Below are 24,865 nucleotides of genomic sequence, written 5' to 3'. Positions count from 1 at the left end.
TAGCTCTAGATTATCCGGTAAATCAGAACTGGAATTATTTTTGACAGTTTTGAATGACTTTTGTTTTGCATGTATTTGGGTAAAATGTCATCAATGAGTTGTAACTTGGGTGCTAAAGATATCGTAAATTTCAAACCCGGGGAAATAAATAACAAAAAACTATATTCACCTTCCAGACTGACTCCACTTCTCCACCTTAGATAATGTGTACATCACCAGCCTCTTGATATCAACATCTGTTGGGGGGCTGTCGTGAGCTCCACAGCCCGTCAGCGGTTGCTGAACGGCAGTATACTTGTGCAAGTTTCCTATTTCATACTATCAGTAGAAACTGATTGGCTGCATTGGTCACTTGACATCACCATTCTCCACCAGATATTGTTTCCTGAAGACCAGTGTTAGACACAATGTCAAGGGTAGAGGAGCTGGGCCGGTCAGGGAGGTCAGGAGACTATAGACATTATTTACTTATTACCTGGGCGCAATAAGAATGACTCTTAAAGTAGGAGACAACTCCAATAAATACAGTTGGGAAAAAACTAAGGATATCTTCTTGAAAATCTAAAAAAAATCTGGTCCTTACCAGGTCTTAAAATTAGGTAAATACAGCCTCAGATAAACAAATGACAAATTACTATACAATATGATATTTTTTAACAAAAACTATACCAAAATGCAGAAGCAGTGCGTGAAAAATTACCGTAAGTTCACCCCATGAAGCAATAGCTTGTAGACCCAGTTTTAGCAGCAATAACTCGAAGTAATCATTTGCTGTAGGACTTTATCAAACTCCCACATCGTTCTGGAGGATTTTGGCCACTCTTTTTCACAATGATTACGTTCGTTGAGGTTTGTGGTCATTTGTTTATACACATGTCTCTTAAGATCCCACCATAGCTTTAAAAAAGGGTTGAGGTCTGGAACTTGATATGGGCAATTGCAACACCTTGATTCTTTTCTTTTTCAGACATTATGATCTAGATTTACTGTTGTGCTTAGGTTTATTGTTTTATTGCATAAACCTGTTTAGCCCAAGCTTTAGATGGTCTCACATTTCCATACCTTATACTATTTTTACATAGAGGAATTCATAATCATAGTTTCGTAGTTTTTAATGTTGAAGGTAAATTTACGTCCATGGAGTTCAACCTATAGCCTAACATGTTGATTCATAGGAATGAAAAAACCCCATGGATCAGACACTAATAGCTCTATATTAGGGGAAAAATTCCTTACCGACTTCACATACGGCAAACGGACTAGTTCCCTGGATCAACGTCCCATCACAGAATCTAGTGCCCGTAGCCTATAATGTTACATTTTTCAAGAAAGGTACACGGGCCTTTTTTGAATTTTAGTAGTGAATCAACCATTACAACATAATGTAGCAAAGTTCCATAATCTCACTGCTCTTACAGTAAAGAAGAATCAACTTAATGACTACAAGGTTCCCAAGTTCTGTGATTGCAAAAGAACCACAAATCATCAACCTTCCATCAATGTGCTTGACATGATGTGATTGTGCTGATGTGTTGCATCTGATTTTTTTATGGCCAAACATTTCCATTTTGGTCTCATCTGTCCAAAGAATATTGCGCCAAAAGTCTTTTGTTTTGTACAGATGCAATTCTGAAAGCTTTAGGTACAGTATGCTGCCATGTTCTTTTTAAGAAAAAGCTTTCTTCAGGTATCCCTTCCAAACAAGCCATACAGTATATGTTCAGTCTTTTCTATTTGTACTGTCATGTACTTGAATATTCAATGTTCTAACAGAGGCCTTTAGAGTCTGAGCTGTATCTCTTGTTTTTTTTTTCTGGGCATTGCTGTTATGGACCTGGTGGTTAGGAGCACCCGGAACGACCTGATGGTTAAACTCACACAGGACAAGCTCTGGGAAGTGGGAGCTCTGCTGACCGCAACCCCTAATCCTAACACACACACTAGAAATAGCCGTGGAGCGTACCTAACATTGCCTAGACGCCTCTTCACAGCCTAAGAGCTAACTAGCCCTAGAGATTGAAAATAAAGCCTACCTTGCCTCAGAGAAATTCCCCAAAGGAAAAGGCAGCCCCCCACAAATATTAACTGTGAGTTAAGATGAAAGTCACAAACACAGAAATGAAACAGGTTTCAGCAAAGGAAGGCCAGACTTACTAAACAGACTGAGGATAGAAAAGGTAACTTTGCGGTCAGCACAAAAAACTACAAAAGACCACGCAGAGTGTGCAAAAAGACCTCCGCACCGACTCACGGTGCGGAGGTGCCACTCTGCATCCCAGAGCTTCCAGCTAGCAAGACAAAATCATGAAAGCAAGCTGGACAAGGAAGCAACGAACAAATAATTAACTAGCAGGGACTTAGCTTCTGCTGGAGTAGACAGGTCACCAGAAAGATCCAAGAGCGAACTGAACCAGTACAAGAACATTGACAGCTGTCATGGAGTAATGATCTGAGTGGAGTTAAATAGAGCAACCAGCCAAGGAATAAACTACGTCACCTGTGGAAGGAACCTCAGAAGCAGCAGCTCCACTCACAGCCACCAGAGGGAGTCCATGGACAGAACTCGCCGAAGTACCATTCATGACCACAGGAGGGAGTTCGATAACAGAATTCACAACACATTGCACAATCTGACCAAGGGGTGAATTTCCTGGGATGTTTGTTCCTGGAAATATTGACAACTGTCTTGAATTATTTCCAATATTGAATCGTTATCACTGTACAACGATGGACTCTAATTGCTTGTGGGGCAGCAACAATTGCTTCTTTGAGATCATCGCTGACGTGTCTCCTGCATTGTGTTAACACACACCTGAATACTCCAGACCAACTAATTGCCAAAACATTTACATCCAGTTACCTGTAGTTTATTGTCTTTATAAAATTGCACATATACAGTATCAAGAAGAAGATATTAAACAGTACCATAACAACAAGATAAAAAACTATTCGAAGAGTTCAGCTTCTCACTGGTGGGAAGGTCAATGTCATGAGGTTGTCAAAAATGCTTTCAGCCGGCCATACACCTGAGATATCTGTCAACCAAACATTCACTTGGCAGACTGCTATCTATCCCGACACCCTACACTCAAATGTGTTCAGCCACATGTTCAAGTGTTTTAAATGGGGAGAGAGGAGAATGCTGCTCCAAGACTTTTATAAACCAACATCTTCCCTGAATACAAAAACGTTAAAATTGCATCTGCTCAGTTCTTATTTCCCCTAACGTAAGCTGTTGGAGGAGAATTAGGAGGCCTCAATATACTTCAGCTGATTATCTAACACTGGCTGGTTTGACCAACTTTCATAATGTGTATTGGGGTCTTTAGATCTATTTTGCGTCAACCAAGATATTATCTCAGATACATCTACGACAAGGTACCTATTACTTTCACACTGCTATGTTATACATAACATTAGATTTTTAGAAGTGGTGGGGAATGAGATCCAAGATTATGGTTGAAGGACAATTTTTGTCAAGAATATGCCCCTTCTAAAAGCCAGACCTTTTTCATGCCTCATTTCCCATGCCCGGTTGTGTATTAACATTGAACATAAAGAACAAGGATTCATGGCAAGCCTTTTCTATTTTTCTATATGCCAATCAGTTACCTGGAAAACTTTGCCATAAGAGATGCTCTTAACTTCTTGGTTAGCTTTGATGATTCTCTAAGATGTTTGCTCCAAGACTACAGCAGCTCATCGTAAGCTACCTAGTCTACCAAACAACACAGAGCCATTCTCTGCAAACCCATCTAGCAATGAAGAGATTAAATGTATCAGCTCTAAAGGATAAATCCTTATTCCGAGTCATTACATCGCAATACATATCAGACAACCTGAAAAATTAAGTCTTCAACGCTTGTCAGCCATCCTACGGCTAATATTACTTTATGTCTGGTAAGTCCCACTTTAAGCAGGTGTTCTCTGAATGTTCCAACAGATGTACAACCCCCCGTGGTTATACTTCTACAGGAAAAGACAAAAGAAATCAAGATCATTGAGTTTTTTCAACTTTCCAAGATCTTTATGGAGTTCTACACTTTCTTTGTAACTAATTGGTACAGTGCAAAGAGTGAAACTATTAGGAGAGACATTGGTACAAATATATGTGGTATGTGCAGTACATAAAGGGCTGACATATGTCAATGTGTGCCGTACTTTGACATACTTTATCCAATATGTTAAAAGAATGATAATCCATGATATGGTCCATTCTACCTAAAAACGTCAAGTCCATTGCAATTGGGCTACGCGCGCTTCGAACTGGTTCAAAATGGCTGACCCCAGTTGACTTGATGCTTGTAGATTGATGTGGCATAAAGTTTTAAGTTTTCTGGCGGAACTAACCCTATTCTGGATTATTATTGTTCAAGTCTGAAACATTACTGACCCCACATGTATGGATCCGTGCACCAAGAACCTGTGCGGGATCTAACTGCAAATGCAGGGAGCTGGAATCTTTCTTTTGGCTGTATATGTTAAAAGAATGGATTACAGTGTATGGAGTTTTGGCTAGTAATCAATGACTTGGCGCCCTACTGTGTCTTCACAAACAAACGGAACAAATGATCCGTTGCATTGGTTATGCAAATGGAGGCAAGCGTGTTTCATGGAATATTATGGGGTCCATCTGAGTTCCGCTTTCTTCTGAAAGTTCTACATGAAGGATTTTTTTTCTATCTTAAAAAATTGAAACCAAGTAATCAATAAGGCCCCTCGACTTTCGTTTGCATAACTGATACAACAAATCACTTATTCTGTCTGATTCTAAATTGTAAAAGACAAATGGAAAGTCACAGCAGATATGTGAACAGAGCCTTAGCTGGTAGGAAGGTCCATGAGTCATGTCCCATCAAAGAGTAAGCCAACAGTATCACTTTGTTTTTGGAGTTTGAGAAGATCACCTCCACATACTAGAACATAATAACCCCATGGAGATATTGTCCTGGATAGATTCAAACTCAGGACCAAAGTGCTATAAGACAACAGTTCTAGGTACTGAGCCTTCATGCTCTTCTAATCACCAGTTAAAGGGAATATGTCAATAGGATCTCTCGTCCTAAGTCGTCTTTACGGACATGCAGGTCATAGGAAGCTGAATAAAATGATACTGTCACACTGCAGCACTGCAGGTAAATGCAAACTCCAATAGATGGCAGCAGAGTGGAAAGAGGGCTAAAAAACCTGCTCAGAGCAGACCAACAGAACTGCAGCGAGGCTACCACCAGGTGGCTGCAGAAGAGTCAGACAAGCCGGGTCGATACCAGAGAGTAGCATAGTACAAAGGGAAATCCCAAACACAGAGTCAGAGGAGCGCTGAAAGGTCAGTAACAGTCCGTAGCAGAAGTGCCAGAGGGAAGAGACAGAATCAGGTCAGAACCAAAGCAGAGTCATGTACCGGGGAATCCAAACACACAGGGACACACAGAGTCTGGGTGGGAAGAGAGGAATGAACAGACATGGCCAAAGAAGCTAAATGCAGCAGGACAAATCAGGGTCTCACCAGAGCCAGCTACACACACCGTAGGCAGGAAATATAACTGGCACTGCCTGCAGGCAGCGCAGAGAAAGAGCAGACCCGGCACCAGAACAAACCAGAGAAAGGTATCTCCTGACATGACCAGACCGGGAAAGGAGAGAAAAGACCCAAAACCCGGTCTGGATCATGACAGATACCTTGAGTTCTGTGATTTGATGTCTTATTCTAGAGAAATCCACATTTTCTTAATATATAAATGAGCTGCTGAGATCTATGGGTGGGACATAGATCTATCTGAGAATCTACCTCCAGAACTTATTTTAAATGAAAGGGGAAGTTACCAATGTGAGACATGTAATGATTGACAGCCCGCTCTCCTGATCTACATGTGTCACAATGGTAGCACCCCCTTTCATTTAAAATTAGCCCTATAGGCAGATTCTTGGGGAGATCTATGTCCGGCCCATAGATCTTAATAGATAATTTATATATTATGAAAATGTGGATTCCTCTGGAATAAGACATCGGATCGTAGATATCAATGTGTCAGTTTATTCAGCTTCCTATAACCTATATGCCCATTTAAGAGGATTGATCCTACTGACAAATTCTCTTTAACAGCTTTCTGAAGACCATGAATTATATATCTGCATTTTTTATTAGTGTTACATTTTTCCTCCTCTTTCTTCCTGGCACAGGAAGTTTTCCATGAGCTATGATGTAGGTTCCTCCTAAAAAAAAAAGTAGACAGACAGAAGAGGTAACTTTTGGTCACTTGCTCATCTTTCTTCCTTAGAAAGTCAAGAAAGTCCAATGACAGTGACACAAGGCTTCATTTGTTCCTGTGTTTGGGTGGCACTGGATCTGTGTAGTCCATCTCTTCCCAGCTGCAGCAACAATACGCATCTTGTTCTTATTTTTTTATTATTTTTTTTTTTTACCAGATCTGAAAATTGTTTCTTGTTTAATTTTCTATCTTTACATTAAATTCTAGTAGACTAATAGAAAACATACAAAATGCACATTTCATGGCTGAGGCACTTAATTTGCTAGATTGCATTGGCCATATTTATTACCAAGCACAAAAATATTCACCTGTTAAAGGGAATCGGTCAACAGGTTTCTGCCACCTAATCTGAGGGCAGCATAATGTGCTCGTTTTCCATTTCTTAAAAAAGCAAAATTGCAGTATGTATGAACTAGTGGTGCCGCAGTATGGCTGCTGTAGGTAGGACATCAAGTGATGTGACCAGATTACAAACGCGGCTCGATCCAGCCGTCATCTCCACAGACTTCTGCTCCTCTCCTGCCTCCGGGCTTTGTTCTATATTTGGTGCATTGTGAACCTCCATTGTCTGCGTCTATTCATGAATAGGGAAGAAGGGTTTGCAATTCAGATTAAAACCCTGTGAGAAATAGACGTCGGACGGGGCGAGAGTGTCTCCATTGTATTCTTAGCGCTGCACTTGGAGGAGTGGAGGTTATAGGGGAACGGATTGGGTCAACGAGAGCGTTGCACCAAACTGTGCCACTAACGAAAGAATGATAGAGAGTGAATGTTCGGCCTTCTGCACGAACAAGAGTCCTATTCAAATGGCGGCGGAATATTCACAAGCCGAGACAATGCGTTCTCTGTCCGACCAGCCTAATAGGACCAGAGGGGCGATGCAAGCTGCGGCTGAAATAAAATGAAATAAAGCAGAATAGAAAATAATATCTCAGTTATTTGTGACATTTTTGGAACTAAGTGGTTTATGAATGGTTTAGACTTTATGTGGCCATATTTCGTTCAGCTTGGGTAATTTCTGTTGTGCTGGGGACATATGAGGTCTATTGGGATTACTCCGGTCATATTCCGTCATTAAAACTTTTTCCAGAACCTGAAATAAAGCACAATTTCTAATGTTTGTTCTGAGGCAAATAAGCGTCCAAGAGCAAATCAGAAGGGAACGGCCATGGGGACCAGCCTGTGACATTACAGAAAGGATGTCCATGGTATGGTCGTGAACCTCAATTATGTTTCTATTTCATCCATAGTCACCCTTGTCAGAAATGTTCAGAAGGTCCACGTTCCATCCTAAATGTCACTTATGCAACAACCACTTTACGGCATCGAGTCATCAGGAAGACATCCATGATCAACTACTCACAGGGGTTGTGGGAAGTCCTTTTAACTTTATTTCCCATCCATGAATTATATAGATAGGTCATCATTAAAGGAAACCTGACAGTGGATACATGTCCCCCGATCCACAGGCTGCATGATTTTAGCCATGCATGGCTGACTCTGAAATCTGTAGTGTCTCAAACAAAAACATACCTTAAAAGCCACCGAGACCAAACCACCAAGACCAAACCACATGACCTGCCTGACCAAACCAAATGGTTGGTCAGTCAGGTCCCCGACAGGTTCTCCCCACCCACTGCCAGTGACTGACAGGTCTCTCCCTGTACACATACGCAGGAAGAGACCAGTCACTCAAGGGGAGTGGGCAGGGAAAAGAGACCAGGGATCCGCCCATCTGACTAGCCTCTCACGCAGCTGGTCCACGGGAGCTTTTAAAGTATATTTTTATTGCTTCAGAATCAAATTATACATCCAGCGCCTGATATCAGCTGTCAGATTCTCTACCTCTAGCGAGATTCCCAATAGAAGAATCTGTAACTTTTGTAAAATTTGCACTAAAAAGGATTTGGCTGCTGATGAGTAATTGCTCTCAGGCACGTGTATGTCTGCAATCGTCTTTACATAAGGGCCATAATTTTTTTAATATTTTAGCACACTTGGCTATTAAAAGGTTTGTACTGTTTATGGAAAAATCATTCCACCTGGCTTCAGTTGTTTAAAAAAATAAAATAATAATAATAATATAAATAATAATAAACATATAATAATAATAATAATAATAATAGTAACAATAATAATATAAATATTAATAATTCTAAAACAATAAATAATAATAATACAATGGCACCTTACTTACCCTCCCCTGGTCCAGCTGCTGAGTCTCCTCTGCTGACCCCGGTGTCTATTATTATTTGCAGCACTGAAGTCACTTTGACAGCGCTGCAGCCAATCAGTGAGCTCAGCTGCTCAGCTGCAGAAAATAATAGACACCTGTAGCAGCAGCAAAGACTCGGAGTTAGACTGGAGGAGGGAGAGTAAAGCAGCGTTAGGCTATTTTTGAAACAAACTAAAACCAGGGTTTGGGTTTTCCCTACACGTAAAACCAATTTAATGGTCAAGAAAACCCCGTTCTTGGCTCTGAGTGTCTCCTGCTGTCCACTCACGTAGAGCCGCTGAGCTCAGTGATTGGCTGCAGCGCTGCTGATGTTGATCAGCACTGCAGACAATAACACCTACCAAGAGTAGTGGTGGAAACTCGGCGCTGCACCCGGGGTAGTTTTTTTTTTAAAAACTGCAACCTGAAAAAAGAGATTTTTTGAAACTGGGAAACCCCTTTAATATTTGTTCCTTTATAGCAGGTCTTGAGTTTCAACTAAATTCCCATCACACGTGGAACAACGTAAAGAAAATAGATCACCAGATTTCAGAATCTCAACTGCATTTATTATTACATAGATCTTATAGATCAAAAGAGACTGGTTTACTTACTATGAAAATTCCATGTCAGAAAGACTAATTAATCTTTTTGAAAATGTAAAACTATCCAGTCTGACTGACAGCTCCTCAGTGTCCCTCCTCCCTGCTGTCGCTTAGATCTCACACTGCTCAATACAAGCTGCAGCTGTCAGTCAAGCTGAGTGGGCAGAGACAGAATACACCTGCACTTATACAACAATTCTGACATGGAATTTCAAAGTAAGTACGCCAGTCTCATCAGGGCTGAGAGACTGATTTAATAATGTATAGAGTTTTCTTTGTAAAATCTAATGAGAGATCTGGAGAAGAGAAGGATGGGCAGTTGGAGACAAAAGGATGGGCAGTGAAATTCCAACTGCCCGATCTTTCTCTTCTCCAACATTATGTGTCGGGGATGAATAGGAAGACCCCCATACACATTTTATGAAAGTCGGCTAATTTTTGGTTGGGACTGGCTGTGCTGGTCAGTTTATTCTGATAGACTTTCAGTCATACATGGACATTTATGTAGTGCTAAAATGCCTGGTTCTATCATTTGTTGTATTTGTTATACTTTGATGCCATCTACTGGCCGTTGCTATATCACACTGTAATATTTGTTATGGCATTTTTCCCACAACACCTTTCTGTCTTTAGCTCCTCCAATCTTTTTCCTTCTCTTCCTGTTTTGTACTCTGTGCCATCTTGGAATACACATGTGCTGCAGAGCTGGAGAAGGATTCTCTTGTTACCTCTAACCTGAAGCTTCTATTATCTCTATCTGGTGATTCTGTAACAGCTCTAACCTACAGTCCTCACTCTCACCAAGGTACTGTAAATAAACCTGTTGAATGTATCACTGCATCATCCTTCGCGCGGCTGATAGAGACTGGTGGCACGGGTTGGCGAGTAACGCTACCTGCCATTGTTTATATAGCGATTTGTGATCACATCCCTCAGACACATCTCATCCACGTATATCGGTGGCAGAATAGTAACAAGAGACCTAAGTCTACAGTGTCTGTGTGCATATGCATTGTCTGCTAGCAAGTCTTAACCGTCCGCCATCTTAGCTAAAACATGTCCACAAAAAGCACCGTGAACCCATCTGCAAGTGAAGCACATCAGGTTCCCGACACCATAGATGCTGCAGGAGCAGAGTCCACACTTACTGCAGAGCAGGACGTACGACCCAAACGTGTAACCAAGCCGACACAAAAGGCCAGAGAGAACTTTGAGACTACTAGAGACGAGTTCCACGATAACCTAGAACATTTATGGGGCAGAGTTGATCACTATTTAGCAGCTCTTCCACGCTATCACAGTGACGCTGCAGGTTTAACCGCCACATTGAAGAGTTTATCTGCCGCCTATGATCGCTACCAGAGACTGTCTGCAAAGTACATCACATTCCTGAGTAACTGTGACATGGAAGATGCCCCAGCAGAAGTAACTGAAAGGGAAACTCTTCTCCAAGAAAAGACCTCATTAGTGCGAGATGCCCAGGATAAAGCAGAACTCCGCATCGCTCACCTCCAAGAGGTTAGGTCACATCGCACAACATCGACCAAAATCACAGCTCGGTCTTCCAGATCATCTCACTCCAGGAAGTCAACATTGTCCGACAAGCTACTGGAGATCCGTGCAGCTGCAGAGGAAGCTAGAGTAAAAAGCTCCTTTGCTAAAAGGGAGGCTGAAGTGGAAGTGGAAGCTCAAAGAAATGAGATGGAAGCTCAAAGGAAATTAAAAATACTCCAAGCAGAAAGGGAAGAAGCGACAGCCCTTGCTAAACTGAAGGTCCTTGAACAAGCATTGGGACAAGAAGACAACTCGGACTGTCTTATTCCAGAAGAAATGGAGGACTCAGCTGATCTCACCTCTGACTACGTGCTAAGACATCTAACATCTGCACCAGCACCACCTCCAGTTTCTAACACGGATGCGCCCGCAAGTCAAGAAATGTCGCCACCTACTGCCGACAAGGTAACTTCCAGCACTAACTCACAATTTAGGCCACAGCCAGCGGACCCTATAGAGACTAAACCGCAGTTTAACCCTTATGCCGCATCATTTCGTCCTGATTTGTCGCAGTCATATAAGCCAGAGAACTTACATTCCCTACGGATACCACAAGTTCATCCTGCAACAATGACCGGGAGATCGGACATGTCTGACTTTGCCAGATACATGATTCGCCGGGAGTTAATAAACATTAGTCTCTCAAAGTTTGATGATCGTGCTGAGAATTATAGAGCCTGGAAATCCACCTTTCAAGCAGTGATCCAAGACCTTACTCTCACCGGCAAGGAACAACTGGATTTGCTTGTTAACTGGTTAGGCCCTGAATCAGCAGAGCGCATAAAGACAATAAGGGCAGTTCATGTGGACTATTCAGATGCAGGTCTTATTGCAGCCTGGGAGAGACTGGAACAAACCTATGGCAGCTCAGAAGCTATAGAATGTGCCTTATTTAAAAGACTGCAAACCTTCCCAAAGATAACTAACAAGGACAATAGAAAACTTCAAGATCTGAGCGACCTGCTAAAGGAAATAGAATTGGCAAAATTAGACCCACGTCTCTCAGGACTGAGCTACCTAGATACTGCTCATGGCATTAATCCAATAGTGTCCAAGTTGCCACACGGCATGCAGGATAAATGGGCAGACCACGGCTCACGGTATAAAAGGCAGCATGATGTGTCCTTTCCCCCCTTTTCATATTTTTCCAGGTTCATCAGTGACCAAGCTCGGAAGAAGAATGATCCCAGCTTCGACTTCACTGAGCCTACTCCACCAGCATCATCATCATCTACAAGGTATGATAACATTGCCAAACGTAGAGATTCAAGGAACACAGTATCTTTGAGAAAGACTGACGTTCCACTTACTACACCTGCCTTCACTAAGACAAATAATGTTGCTCCTAAAGTCATGGACAGTAACCGTATGTGCCCTATCCACAAAAGGCCTCACCCACTTAAAGAATGCCGTGGATTCAGAGCAAGGAATTTGCAGGAGCGTAAAGATACCCTCAAGGAGCTTGGGATATGTTATAAGTGTTGCACCTCCTCAGACCACCTCGCTAAGGACTGTAAGGCCGCCATTAAGTGCACTGAATGCAGCAGTGATAAACACGTCACAGCCATGCATCCCACACCAGCTCCACACAACTCACAACCTTCTGCATCATCTAATCCTGCTCAAATGCATGGCGGGGAGCCACAGGTCCCTGACCCAACTGCAACTGCTGTTTCTTCCTCATGTACTGAGGTATGTGGAGAAGGGACTGATCCTAAATGCTGTGCCAAGGTATGTCTGATTAAGGTCTATCCAAAAGGACAACCCGACAAGGTCTCCAAAATGTATGCCATAATAGATGAGCAAAGTAACCGATCTCTAGCAAGGCCCAAATTCTTTGAGATCTTCAACATAAAGGGACAAACGACTCCATACACCCTCAACACCTGCTCTGGTCGTATTGAGACTTCTGGCAGGAGAGCCTCTGGGTACATAGTCTCTTCAATCAAGGGAAACGTGCATATACCCTTGCCAACCCTAATTGAATGTGACCAGATACCTGATAACAGGGAGGAGATTCCCACTCCGGAAGCCGCAGTTCATCATCGCCACTTGAGGCACCTGACTAATGAAATTCCTCCTCTGGACATGAATGCTGATATTCTAATCCTACTCGGAAGGGACATTCTGAAGGTCCACAAGGTACGCCAACAATGCAATGGCCCAGATGATGCTCCATACGCCCAAAGACTCGACCTAGGCTGGGTAATCGTGGGCGATGTATGTCTGGATAGGAGTCACAAGGCATCCGAAGTCAACGCCTGTAAAACGTATGTGCTCCAAAATGGTCGCGCAACTCACTTTAAGCCATGCCTTCATCACTACGAAGTGAAAGAGAGGTTCTCTGATTGCATCCAGGAGCCTGACATCATTCCCACTCCCTACGGTGATGACTTAGGGAGAACAGTGTTTCGCACAACAAAAGATGACAACAAAGTCGCCTTATCCATAGAAGACAAGGAGTTTCTTAAAATTATGGACAGTGGATTCTTCAAAAATGAATCGGACCGCTGGGTTGCTCCCTTACCCTTCAAGGCTTCAAGGACCAGGCTTCCTAACAACAGAGAACAGGCCTTATTTAGATTCATCTCACTGCAGAGAACATTAAGGAACAAGCCTGAAATGAAGGAACATTTCATAGCCTTTATGGACAAGATATTTCGCAATGACCATGCAGAGCCAGCTCCACCATTGCAAGCTGATGAAGAATGCTGGTATCTCCCTGCCTTTGGAGTGTATCATCCAAGAAAGCCGAAACAAATCAGAGTGGTGTTCGATTCAAGCGCCAAACATGACGGCGTATCTCTGAATGACGTTCTCCTCACTGGTCCGAACCTGACTAACAACCTGGTGGGAGTGCTCATGAGATTCAGAAAGGAACCGGTCGCCATTAACGCCGACATCGAACAAATGTTCCATTGTTTCATCGTGCAACAAGATCACAGAAATTATCTCTGTTTTCTATGGCACCGAGACAATGACACCAACAAGGAAATGATCGAATACCGCATGAAGGTGCATGTTTTCGGAAACAGTCCTTCTCCTGCAGTCGCTACATATGGCCTACGTAGGACCGCCTCCGATGGTGCTGCGGAGTTCGGGAAGGATGCCCAACAGTTCGTTGAAAAGGACTTCTACATGGACGACGGTCTTAAATCCCTTCCTACAGTGGAGGAAGCCATAGATCTGCTCCAACGGACACAAGGTATGCTTTCTAAAGCTCATTTAAGATTGCATAAAATTGCCTCCAATAGTGCTGTTGTCATGAAGGCCTTTCACCCTAATGATCATGCCGCAGAATTTAGGGACTTGAACCTAGGCTCAGACAATCCACCAGTACAGAGAAGTCTAGGCCTGAGGTGGAACTTGCTAAATGACTCCTTCAGCTTTCAGGTTAGTGGTGCAGAAAAACCATTTACTAAGCGTGGGGTTCTATCAGTGGTGAACAGTCTATATGATCCACTTGGGTTTGTCGCACCCCTGACTATACAAGGCAAGCTCCTGCTAAGACAACTCTCAGAGTACATTAAGGACTGGGATATACCACTCCCTGCAGACAAACAACTAAAGTGGAAGTCATGGAGAGAATCTCTTTGCGCCTTGGATAAGATCCACATACCACGTTGTTACACTCCGGCATCCCTAACTACAAGTCAAAGGAAGGAGATTCATGTATTCGCTGATGCCTCCACTGAAGCTATTGCCGCTGTCGCTTACTTGAAGGTTGTAGACTCTAATAATGAAGCCCATGTTGGATTTCTGTTTGGAAAGGCTAAACTGGCTCCTAAACCCGAGCACACCATACCCAGACTCGAGCTCTGTGGGGCTGTACTAGCCATAGAGATTGCAGACTTCATACAGAGCGAACTAGCTATTCACGTGGATGACACAAAATTCTACACAGACAGTAAGGTAGTTCTGGGCTACATATACAACCAGACGAAACGCTTCTACGTCTATGTCAGTAACCGAGTGGAAAGGATCAGGAAATCCTCCAAACCCCAGCAATGGCAGCACATCCAATCCCATCTTAACCCTGCGGACCTTGCTACTAGACCATTGTCTATTGGTGCCTTCGCAAGCTCTTCTTGGTTGACTGGACCGGAGTTCCTTCACGAACAATGCAAAGAGACTGCCGTTGAAGACAGCTTCAGCCTTGAGGATCCAGATGTCGACCCAGAGATCCGTCCTGATGTCAGCACCTTCATCACCAAATTCAAGGAGAAGGTTGGCTTGGACTGTCAGCGTTTTGATCGCTTCTCAAGATGGACGAGGCTGGTTCGTGCCATTGCAAGGTTAGTACACATTGTACAATGCTATCGCAATAAGGACAGTAACACTGATTGTCACGGTTGGCATATCTGCCATAAGCCTCTCTCTGCAGAAGACATTGCTCTGTGTGAACTCATTGTGATACGCAATGTGCAGCAGAATGTTTTTCACAAGGAACTGGAATGTATACGTAAAAAACAAGACGTTCCTAAAAACAGCCCCATTGTCAACTTAAACCCAGTAATTGACGAAAGGTGTTTATTGAGAGTTGGTGGTCGTTTAAAAAAAGCTAAATTGGATGAGGCAGAAAAGAATCCTCTAATTATTCCTGGTCATCACCATATCACCACTCTACTTATACGACATTACCATGAAAAAATCAAACATCAAGGCAGACACTTCACTGAAGGTGCCTTAAGAGCTGCAGGCCTCTGGATTGTGGGAGCAAAGAGACCGGTTTCCCATTTAATTCATCATTGTGTTCAGTGTTGTAAGACAAGCGAAAACTGCAACAACAACAGATGTCTGATTTGCCTGCTGATAGGACAAGCACAGAGCCCCCATTTACCTATGTTGGCTTGGACGTTTTTGGCCCATGGGCAGTCGCTGCACGTCGGACCAGAGGCGGGCATGCGGAAAGTAAACGTTGGGCAGTGTTGTTCACGTGCATGAGTGTACGAGCAATACACATAGAAGTGATAGAGTCCATGGATTCCTCCAGTTTCATAAATGCCCTAAGACAATTCTTCTCCATCAGAGGACCAGTAAAACAACTAAGATCTGATTGTGGAACGAACTTTGTAGGTGCCTGTCGAGAACTACAACTGAATTCAACAACAGTCCAGAACTTCTTGACAACCAATGGCTGTTCCTGGGTCTTCAATCCTCCTCATGCTTCCCATATGGGCGGATCATGGGAAAGAATGATAGGCATTACTCGTCGGATACTGGAATCTATGCTGATGGACTCAAATCTTTCAAGACTCACTCACGAGACCTTGACCTCTTTCTTAGCCGAAGTCTCTGCTATAGTAAACTCAAGACCACTTGTACCCATATCTACGGATCCAGAATCTCCTACAATTCTCACTCCAGCAACTCTCCTCACCCAGAAACTTGGAACTGTTCCAAACCCGCCTGAAGACTCTGTGTCCGGTAACAAATATCAGAGACGGTGGAAATATGTGCAACATCTGGCTAATTGTTTCTGGAATAGATGGAAGAGGGAGTACCTGACACTCCTCCAAAAACGAAGAAAATGGCAACAAGTAAAGCCAAATTTACAAGTAGGAGATATTATCCTCATGAAAGACCAGAAGGAGGAAAGAAGCACATGGCCTATGGGACTTATATCTAAAACCTTTCCAAGTGACGATGGCAAGGTACGCAAGGTAGAAGTGACAGTTACTAAGCAAGGTGACCCCAAAACTTTCATTAGGCCTATATCAGAGATTATCTTACTCATACCGGTTGAGGATTGATTATCCATCCAATCAGTAGGAACTCTTTCAAGGAACTTCAACCTTTGGATTACAAATGGGTTGGAGACAGTTTGGCCTAGCGCGGCTTCTCCAATCCGAAGATGGGTTATCCGTTGGATTACTTCAAGAACTCGTTATAGACATTTGTCTATCTTGTTATTCAATATGTTATTGTTGCATTGCATGCGTTATTTTTAGCTTACAGGTTGAGGTATCCCTCCATGCACTTCTGGTAAACACTTCCAATTTGAGACTGGTATAGTGAAATCCGAGGATTTCAGATGGGGAGTGTGCTGCTCAGTTTATTCTGATAGACTTTCAGTCATACATGGACATTTATGTAGTGCTAAAATGCCTGGTTCTATCATTTGTTGTATTTGTTATACTTTGATGCCATCTACTGGCCGTTGCTATATTACACTGTAATATTTGTTATGGCATTTTTCCCACAACACCTTTCTGTCTTTAGCTCCTCCTATCTTTTTCCTTCTCTTCCTGTTTTGTACTCCGTGCCATCTTGGAATACACATGTGCTGCAGAGCTGGAGAAGGATTCTCTTGTTACCTCTAACCTGAAGCTTCTATTATCTCTATCTGGTGATTCTGTAACAACTCTAACCTACAGTCCTCACTCTCACCAAGGTACTGTAAATAAACCTGTTGAATGTATCACTGCATCATCCTTCCGGATCACCACGCGCGGCTGATAGAGACTGGTGGCACGGGTTGGCGAGTAACGCTACCTGCCATTGTTTATATAGCGATTTGTGATCACATCCCTCAGACACATCTCATCCACGTATATCGGTGGCAGAATACTGGCTGACCATCTGAGGTGTATGGGGGCCTTCCTACTGATTACCGACACATAATGTTGGGAGAAGAGAAAGATCGGGCAGTTGGAAATTCATTGTCCAATCTTTTTACTTCCAAGAGACATAAGTCATTGCTCAAGGTGTCTGTTCTCTCCTCTCGGCTTTCTTCTCTCTACACGTCAAAAACACATGACCAGAGGGTTTGAGTGTATGGGGGCATTCTAACTCTCCCCAGACACATAATGTTGAGGACGAGAAAGATTGGGAAGTTCAAATTTCACTGCCCGATCCTATTGTTTTCACGAGAGATAAGCTGTTGTCCAAGGTGTCTGCTCTCTCCTCTCAGCTTTCTTCATCAAAAACTTATGACCCAAGCGCTCATGTGTATAGAGGTTGGGAAAGAAAGATTTCAGCAGAACGTTGGTTTGGTAAACGGCATGTGTATGGCTAGCTGTTACGCTGGGTAAAGGATAAAGTAAGTGCACAACAATGGGAAGAGGGAAGAGGAAGCCCAAACACTAGGGAAGAGCGGAGTGAAGACCCCTAGGCAGATGTAAAATCACCATGTCTGTCCTAAACATCCCTATATAGGTTCTTCACCTATCGCCAAGCAGGAACCTAATCCCTGCCTGACCCTAGCGATAGGCCGTACATAGGGAGGGGATGGGAGACACTAGTGTGTCCCCACTAAAAATAAAGATAGAGATGGAAGCTGGGTGGGAGGAAAACACATCAGCTTGAGAAGGCAACTGAGATATCACGCCAACAATCCTCAAAGCGTCCTCAGATAAAGACACTAACCAACTGCTAGAACTTCCAACAGGACTGAGGCAAGTATGAGCTAACACCTGCACCATGCTGCAGCGATAGAATATATTTAAACCTTCAGCACAGGTGTGTGATTAGCAGCAGAAGGTTGAAGTAACTATTGTGTCCTAGAGGGAGAAGGATGTCGCTCCATAACAGAGAAGCAAAAATCAAGGTGCTTGAGCTAAACGCAAAGACCTTCTATAGCCGGATCCAGGATGACTATCTGTCACACCTGACACCCCCGTGACACTAGCTTTCGAATACTTTCCTATGCTTGGCTTTTGATTGATCATGGGATTATTGATGGGGAAAGTTGGATACTGTAACTTGAGGACCACACATTGTATTAGGACGATACTGTACTTAGCAAATTTGCTCATCTGCAGGAGTAATAAAGTTACCGATGTATTACTCTTATCGTACGTTGACTTATGGGATTGCAACCTCCACTAGGTATCATAAGCTTTTTCAAGACTCATTGCCTAGCCTAAAAGTTTTTCTAGCACCCCCTTAGTGCTATCTACTTTGCTCATGGCCATGGAATGCTACACGCTGGAGCATAGCTACGAATAATGTATGCTAACTTTGACCATTACTTCCTAAGTGTTTTTTTTTTTTTAACTTGGGTATTCAATCCCAGATTCTATACCTCGTGGAACCTTTATGGACCTTCATGGGTTCCTCTAAATGAAAATCTTAAATAGAAATACAGGACTACAAAAGGACCATCTGCCGATCCTGCATTAATACCTATGATTGTGTTTTGTAGAAGCCACATAATCATACGTCCTATTAATCACACCATTTCTTTGTCCGGAGTAGGATTGCAGCTATTTAATATGAGCATTGCTAATAGGACTTAGAAAAAGGAAAAATGACACCTTAACCTAAAATAAAAATGCTTTAGCTAATACTCCATCTGAAAACTAGAAATTCTGCACTTTTTTTTTACGTTTTGTAGTTGACAACATGACATGTGAAAACTATTCTCTAGAAAGAAAAGACAGAGTTCCTGTACTGAGAAAATTCCCACCCCTCCAGTATGTCACAAAGCTGAAGTGCTCATGACCTTAAATCCATCCGAGAGACGTTGTTCCGAGATTTAAGGATGGATGCCTCAAGAATAGCACAGCACCATAAAGCACCAAAGCACCACGAACTTGACAGCAGAAGATTCTTATCTTGTTCTTTTTATTTGTTACACTTTTATATCTCCTTGAGATGTTCAAATGCAGATAAAAGATGGTTATGAGTGACCGATGTACATTTTAATCATCCATGCACAGAAATATGACATCAAAATATGGCAATGGATCCGGTCTAAATGTCTCCCGATATCCCTAGATTGTATGGAATCTCCATGACTAACATTGTAACATTTTTTAGATTTTTAGAGTAATTTCTTATTAAATATTTATAGGGGTCATAAGTTATTGTTTTCCTCGTCTCAGCTCTAATACCTCTAAAACGCTTCACCACTTGGAAAGCCAAGGAGAAAACTGCTAACTCCAGTGTAAATGTGAAGCTCCTAAGCTCACTCTACAGGTGGCAAAAAGCATATAGAACTCTATATTTAACCCCTTCCCAAAACTTTAACCTCTCCCTCAAACTATTAGTATGATTATTTTGGCATCTAAAAAGAAAGCCAGTCGATCTCTTGATGACCCCAAAGCATGTATTAAAGTAGACTCTGGAAGTGCACTATGAAGTCACGAGGCACTTACAGCTTCCCAGCTTCTATTGTATTTCCTAACTTGAGGCACTCTTCTATGCCTGTGCTGATTGATGGCCAGGTCATTTGCTCTGGTACACAGTCTCTGACCTGTCAATAAGCCAGAAAGGGGTACTGCTAGTTAGGAAGCACAGGGTGAGGCTGAGAAGCTGTAAGTGCACTGTCACTTCCCAGTGCACCTCCAGGCACAGCTTCAAAATGCCTAACTACTCACTGCTGGAGTAATAATTTGAGGTAATCAACTAGGCTATTTAAAGAGAACTCGTCACCAGAAATAATGCTATTAACATGCAGATATGTGGTTAATCTACAGATTAATAGCGTTATTATGCTGTCCAGAGCTATTAATTTTATTCTCCCTTCCAGCATTTGGTTTCAGTCATGGAGGTGGGGACACCTCCTTTCTGAGAATACAGAGCAGCCAATGTAGCCACGCCCGAGCCCTGACTGACAGCTGGCCTTAATGCAATGGGAGTGTTAGTCAGGGCCGGGGGCTCGGTCACAGCCGCAGACCTGTATACTCAGAGAGGTGATTGAACCAGCAGTGCCCCCACCTCCATGACTGAAACCAAATGCTGGGGAGGAGAATAAAGTTACCGTATATACTCAAGTATAAGCCAACCCGAGTATAAGCCGACCCCCCTAATTTTGCCACAAAAAACTGGGAAAACCTAATGATTTGAGTATAAGCCTAGGGTGGGAAATTCAGCAGCTACTGGTAAATTTAAAAAACAAAAATAGATACCAATAAAAGTAAAATTAATTGAGATATCAGTAGGTTAAGTGTTTTTGAATATCCATATTGAATCAGGAGCCACATATAACGCTCCATACAGTTCATGATGGGCCCCATAAGATGCTCCATATTAAAATATGCCCCATGTAATGCTGCACAAAGGTTATTAATGGCTCCATAAGATGCTCCATAGACACATTTGCCCCATATAATGCTGCACAAATGTTCATTGTGGCCCCATAAGATGCTCCATAGAGATATTTGCTCCATATAATGCTGCACAAATGTTGATTATGGCCCCATAAGATGCTCCAGAGATATTTGCCCCCATATAATGCTGCACAAATGTTGATTATAGCCCCATAAGATGCTCCATAGAGATATTTGCTCCATATAATGCTGCAGAAACGTTGATTATGGCCCCATAAGATGCTCCATAAAGATATTTGCCCCATATAATGCTGCACAAACGTTGATTATGGCCCCATAAGATGCTCCATAGACACATTTGCCCCATATAGTGCTGCACAAACGTTGATTATGGCCCCATAAGAAGCTCCATAAATTTATTTGCCCCATATAGTGCTGCACAAATGCTGATTATGGCCCCATAAGATGCTCCATAGAGATATTTGCCCCATATGCTGTTGCTGCGATTAAAAAAAAACATGACATACTTACCTTTCGTCACTCAGGCCCCCAGCACTTGCAATACTCACCGGTCCTCGTACCGGCGCCGCTGTGTCTTCAGCGTCTTCTGCACTAATGTTCAGGCAGAGGCGTGCACTAACTACGTCATCGCGCCCTCTGACCAGAGCGTCACAGCAGAGGACGCGGAAGACGGAGCTGCACCAGAACGAGAAAAGGTGTTTATCGTTCAGTGATCCCCCTCCCCATTATACTCACCTGCTCCCGGCGGGGTCCCTGCACGTCCCTGGTTCTCCGGGTGCTTGCTGACAGCTTCTTCCAGCGTTGAGTGGTCACTGTTACCGCTCATTACAGTAATGAATATGCGGCTCCACCCCTATGGGAGTGGAGTGGGGTCCATATTCATTACTGTAATGAGCGGTACCATGTGACTGCTCAACGCTGGAAGAAGCTGTCAGCGCCCAGAGACCATAGGAGATGCAGGGACTGCGCCAGGAGCAGGTGAGTATGTTACAGCCGCCGCTCCCCCTTCCCGCCAACTTCCCTGGGACAATGACTCAAGTGTAAGCCGAGAGGGGCACTTTCATCCTAAAAAAATGGGCTGAAAATCTCGGATTATACTCGAGTATATACGGTAATTTTCTCCCAGCTGCATACCAGGCGATGGACAACATAATAATAATAATCTTTATATAGTGCTAACATATTCCGTAGCACTTTACAGTTTTGCACACTATCATTGCTGTCCCCTCACAATCTAAATTCCCTATCAGTAAGTCTTTGGAATGTGGGAGGAAACCCACCCAAACATGGGGAGAACATATAAACTCCTTGCAGATGTTGTCCTTGGTGGGATTTGAACCCAGGATTCCAGCGCTGCAATGCTACCCACTGAGCCACCGTAGTGCCCATAACGTTATTAACCTGTAGATTGCCTGCATATCTGCAGGTTAATAGCATTATTTCTTTTGACAGGTTCCCTTTAAAAGGCTATGCAATCATGGTAAAGGTTTGGGGGTGGAAATTTCATCAGATTTCCTTTAAAGTTGTTTTACTGGTTTTCTTTAAATTTAAACTGAGTTCCTCCTCTGATTGAACCAGGGCCGGCTCCAGGTTTTTGAGGGCCTGGGGCGAAACAGTCTCAGTGGGCCCCCCTTTAACACATACCACGATTCATAATCGCATATAAACACAGCCATGTAGTATATAACACAGCCCACGTTGTATATAGCACAGCCCTCGTAGCATATAACACAGCTACGTAATATATAGCACAGCCCATGTAGCATATAACAGCCCATATAGTATATAGCACAGCCACATAGTATATACAGTGGGGCAAAAAAGTATTTAGTCAGTCAGCAATAGTGCAAGTTCCACCACTTAAAAAGATGAGAGGCGTCTGTAATTTACATCATAGGTAGACCTCAACTATGGGAGACAAACTGAGAAAAAAGAATCCAGAAAATCACATTGTCTGTTTTTTTAACATTTTATTTGCATATTATCGTGGAAAATAAGTATTTGGTCAGAAACAAACAATCAAGATTTCTGGCTCTCACAGACCTGTAACTTCTTCTTTAAGAGTCTCCTCTTTCCTCCACTCATTACCTGTAGTAATGGCACCTGTTTAAACTTGTTATCAGTATAAAAAGACACCTGTGCACACCCTCAAACAGTCTAACACCAAACTCCACTATTGTGAAGACCAAAGAGCTGTCAAAGGACACCAGAAACAAAATTGTAGCCCTGCACCAGGCTGGGAAGACTGAATCTGCAATAGCCAACCAGCTTGGAGTGAAGAAATCAACAGTGGGAGCAATAATTAGAAAATGGAAGACATACAAGACCACTGATAATCTCCCTCGATCTGGGGCTCCGCGCAAAATCCCACCCCGTGGGGTCAGAATGATCACAAGAACGGTGGGCAAAAATCCCAGAACCACGCGGGGGGACCTAGTGAATGAACTGCAGAGAGCTGGGACCAATGTAACAAGGCCTACCATAAGTAACACACTACGCCACCATGGACTCAGATCCTGCAGTGCCAGACGTGTCCCACTGCTTAAGCCAGTACATGTCCGGGCCCGTCTGAAGTTTGCTAGAGAGCATTTGAATGATCCAGAGGAGTTTTGGGAGAATGTCCTATGGTCTGATGAAACCAAACTGGAACTGTTTGGTAGAAACACAACTTGTCGTGTTTGGAGGAAAAAGAATACTGAGTTGCATCCATCAAACACCATACCTACTGTAAAGCATGGTGGTGGAAACATCATGCTTTGGGGCTGTTTCTCTGCAAAGGGGCCAGGACAACTGATCCGGGTACATGAAAGAATGAATGGGGCCATGTATCGTGAGATTTTGAGTGCAAACCTCCTTCCATCAGCAAGGGCATTGAAGATGAAACGTGGCTGGGTCTTTCAACATGACAATGATCCAAAGCACACCGCCAGGGCAACGAAGGAGTGGCTTCGTAAGAAGCATTTCAAGGTCCTGGAGTGGCCTAGCCAGTCTCCAGATCTCAACCCTATAGAAAACCTTTGGAGGGAGTTGAAAGTCCGTGTTGCCAAGCGAAAAGCCAAAAACATCACTGCTCTAGAGGAGATCTGCATGGAGGAATGGGCCAAGATACCAACAACAGTGTGTGGCAACCTTGTGAGGACTTACAGAAAACGTTTGACCTCTGTCATTGCCAACAAAGGATATATTACAAAGTATTGAGATGAAATTTTGTTTCTGACCAAATACTTATTTTCCACCATAATATGCAAATAAAATGTTAAAAAAACAGACAATGTGATTTTCTGGATTTTTTTTTCTCAGTTTGTCTCCCATAGTTGAGGTCTACCTATGATGTAAATTACAGACGCCTCTCATCTTTTTAAGTGGTGGAACTTGCACTATTGCTGACTGACTAAATACTTTTTTGCCCCACTGTAACACGGCCCACGTAGTTTATAGAACAGCCATGTAGTATATAGCACAGCCCACGTAGCATATAACAGCCCACGTAGTATATAATACGCCCCATGTAGTATATAGAACAGCCATGTAGTATATAGCACAGCCCACGTAGCATATAACAGCCCATATAGTATATAGCACAGCCACATAGTATATAACACGGCCCACGTAGTATATAGAACAGCCATGTAGTACATAGCACAGCCCACATAGCATATAACAGCCCACGTAGTATATAACACGGCCCATGTAGTATATAGAACAGCCATGTAGTATATAACACAGACATGTAGTATACAGCACAGCCCCCCTCCCCCCAAGAATGGCCCCATAGTCCAGTACTCACTGTTACAGAAAAAAAAACACTCCTCACCTCTCAACGTTCCCACGCCCCGCTGCTCCCTCCCTGCTCCGGTCACGGCGGCTGCCGCTGCACTGCCTGACACACAGTGAGTGCGCGATGACGTCATCGCGCACCCGCAGTGGCAGTGTCAGAGGCAGAGTGGGGAATGATGGGAGAGGGAGCGTCAGGTGACGCTCTCTACTCCATCATTTGCTTTGAACTTTACTGGCAGACGCCGGTAAAGTTCAAAGCGGCGACGGGGGAGTTGGCGCTTGCGACAGGCGGTCCCCCTGCCTCACAGGTGCCCCATAGAAGCTGCATGATGTGCTGTTAGCTGAGGGCCCCTGGGGGAGAGGGGGCCCTAGGCACTGGCAGCTGCCTGCCCCTAACACCAGCCCTGAATGGGCCCCCCCTGTCTCGCC

At 43.3% G+C, this 24,865-nt stretch overlaps 1 protein-coding gene across 2 annotated transcripts in view; it reads left to right on the top strand.

Annotated features, from left to right (window-relative positions):
• Positions 1-24,865, top strand: part of TTYH1 (tweety family member 1) — a 208,369-nt gene that overhangs the window by 52,884 nt on the left and 130,620 nt on the right. The window lies entirely within an intron of this gene.

Source organism: Ranitomeya imitator, chromosome 10 (assembly GCF_032444005.1).
Source record: "Ranitomeya imitator isolate aRanImi1 chromosome 10, aRanImi1.pri, whole genome shotgun sequence".
Taxonomy (NCBI): Eukaryota; Metazoa; Chordata; class Amphibia; order Anura; family Dendrobatidae; genus Ranitomeya; species Ranitomeya imitator.
Note: the sequence above shows the minus strand (reverse complement) of the source record. Positions and strands in the feature narration are given on the sequence as shown.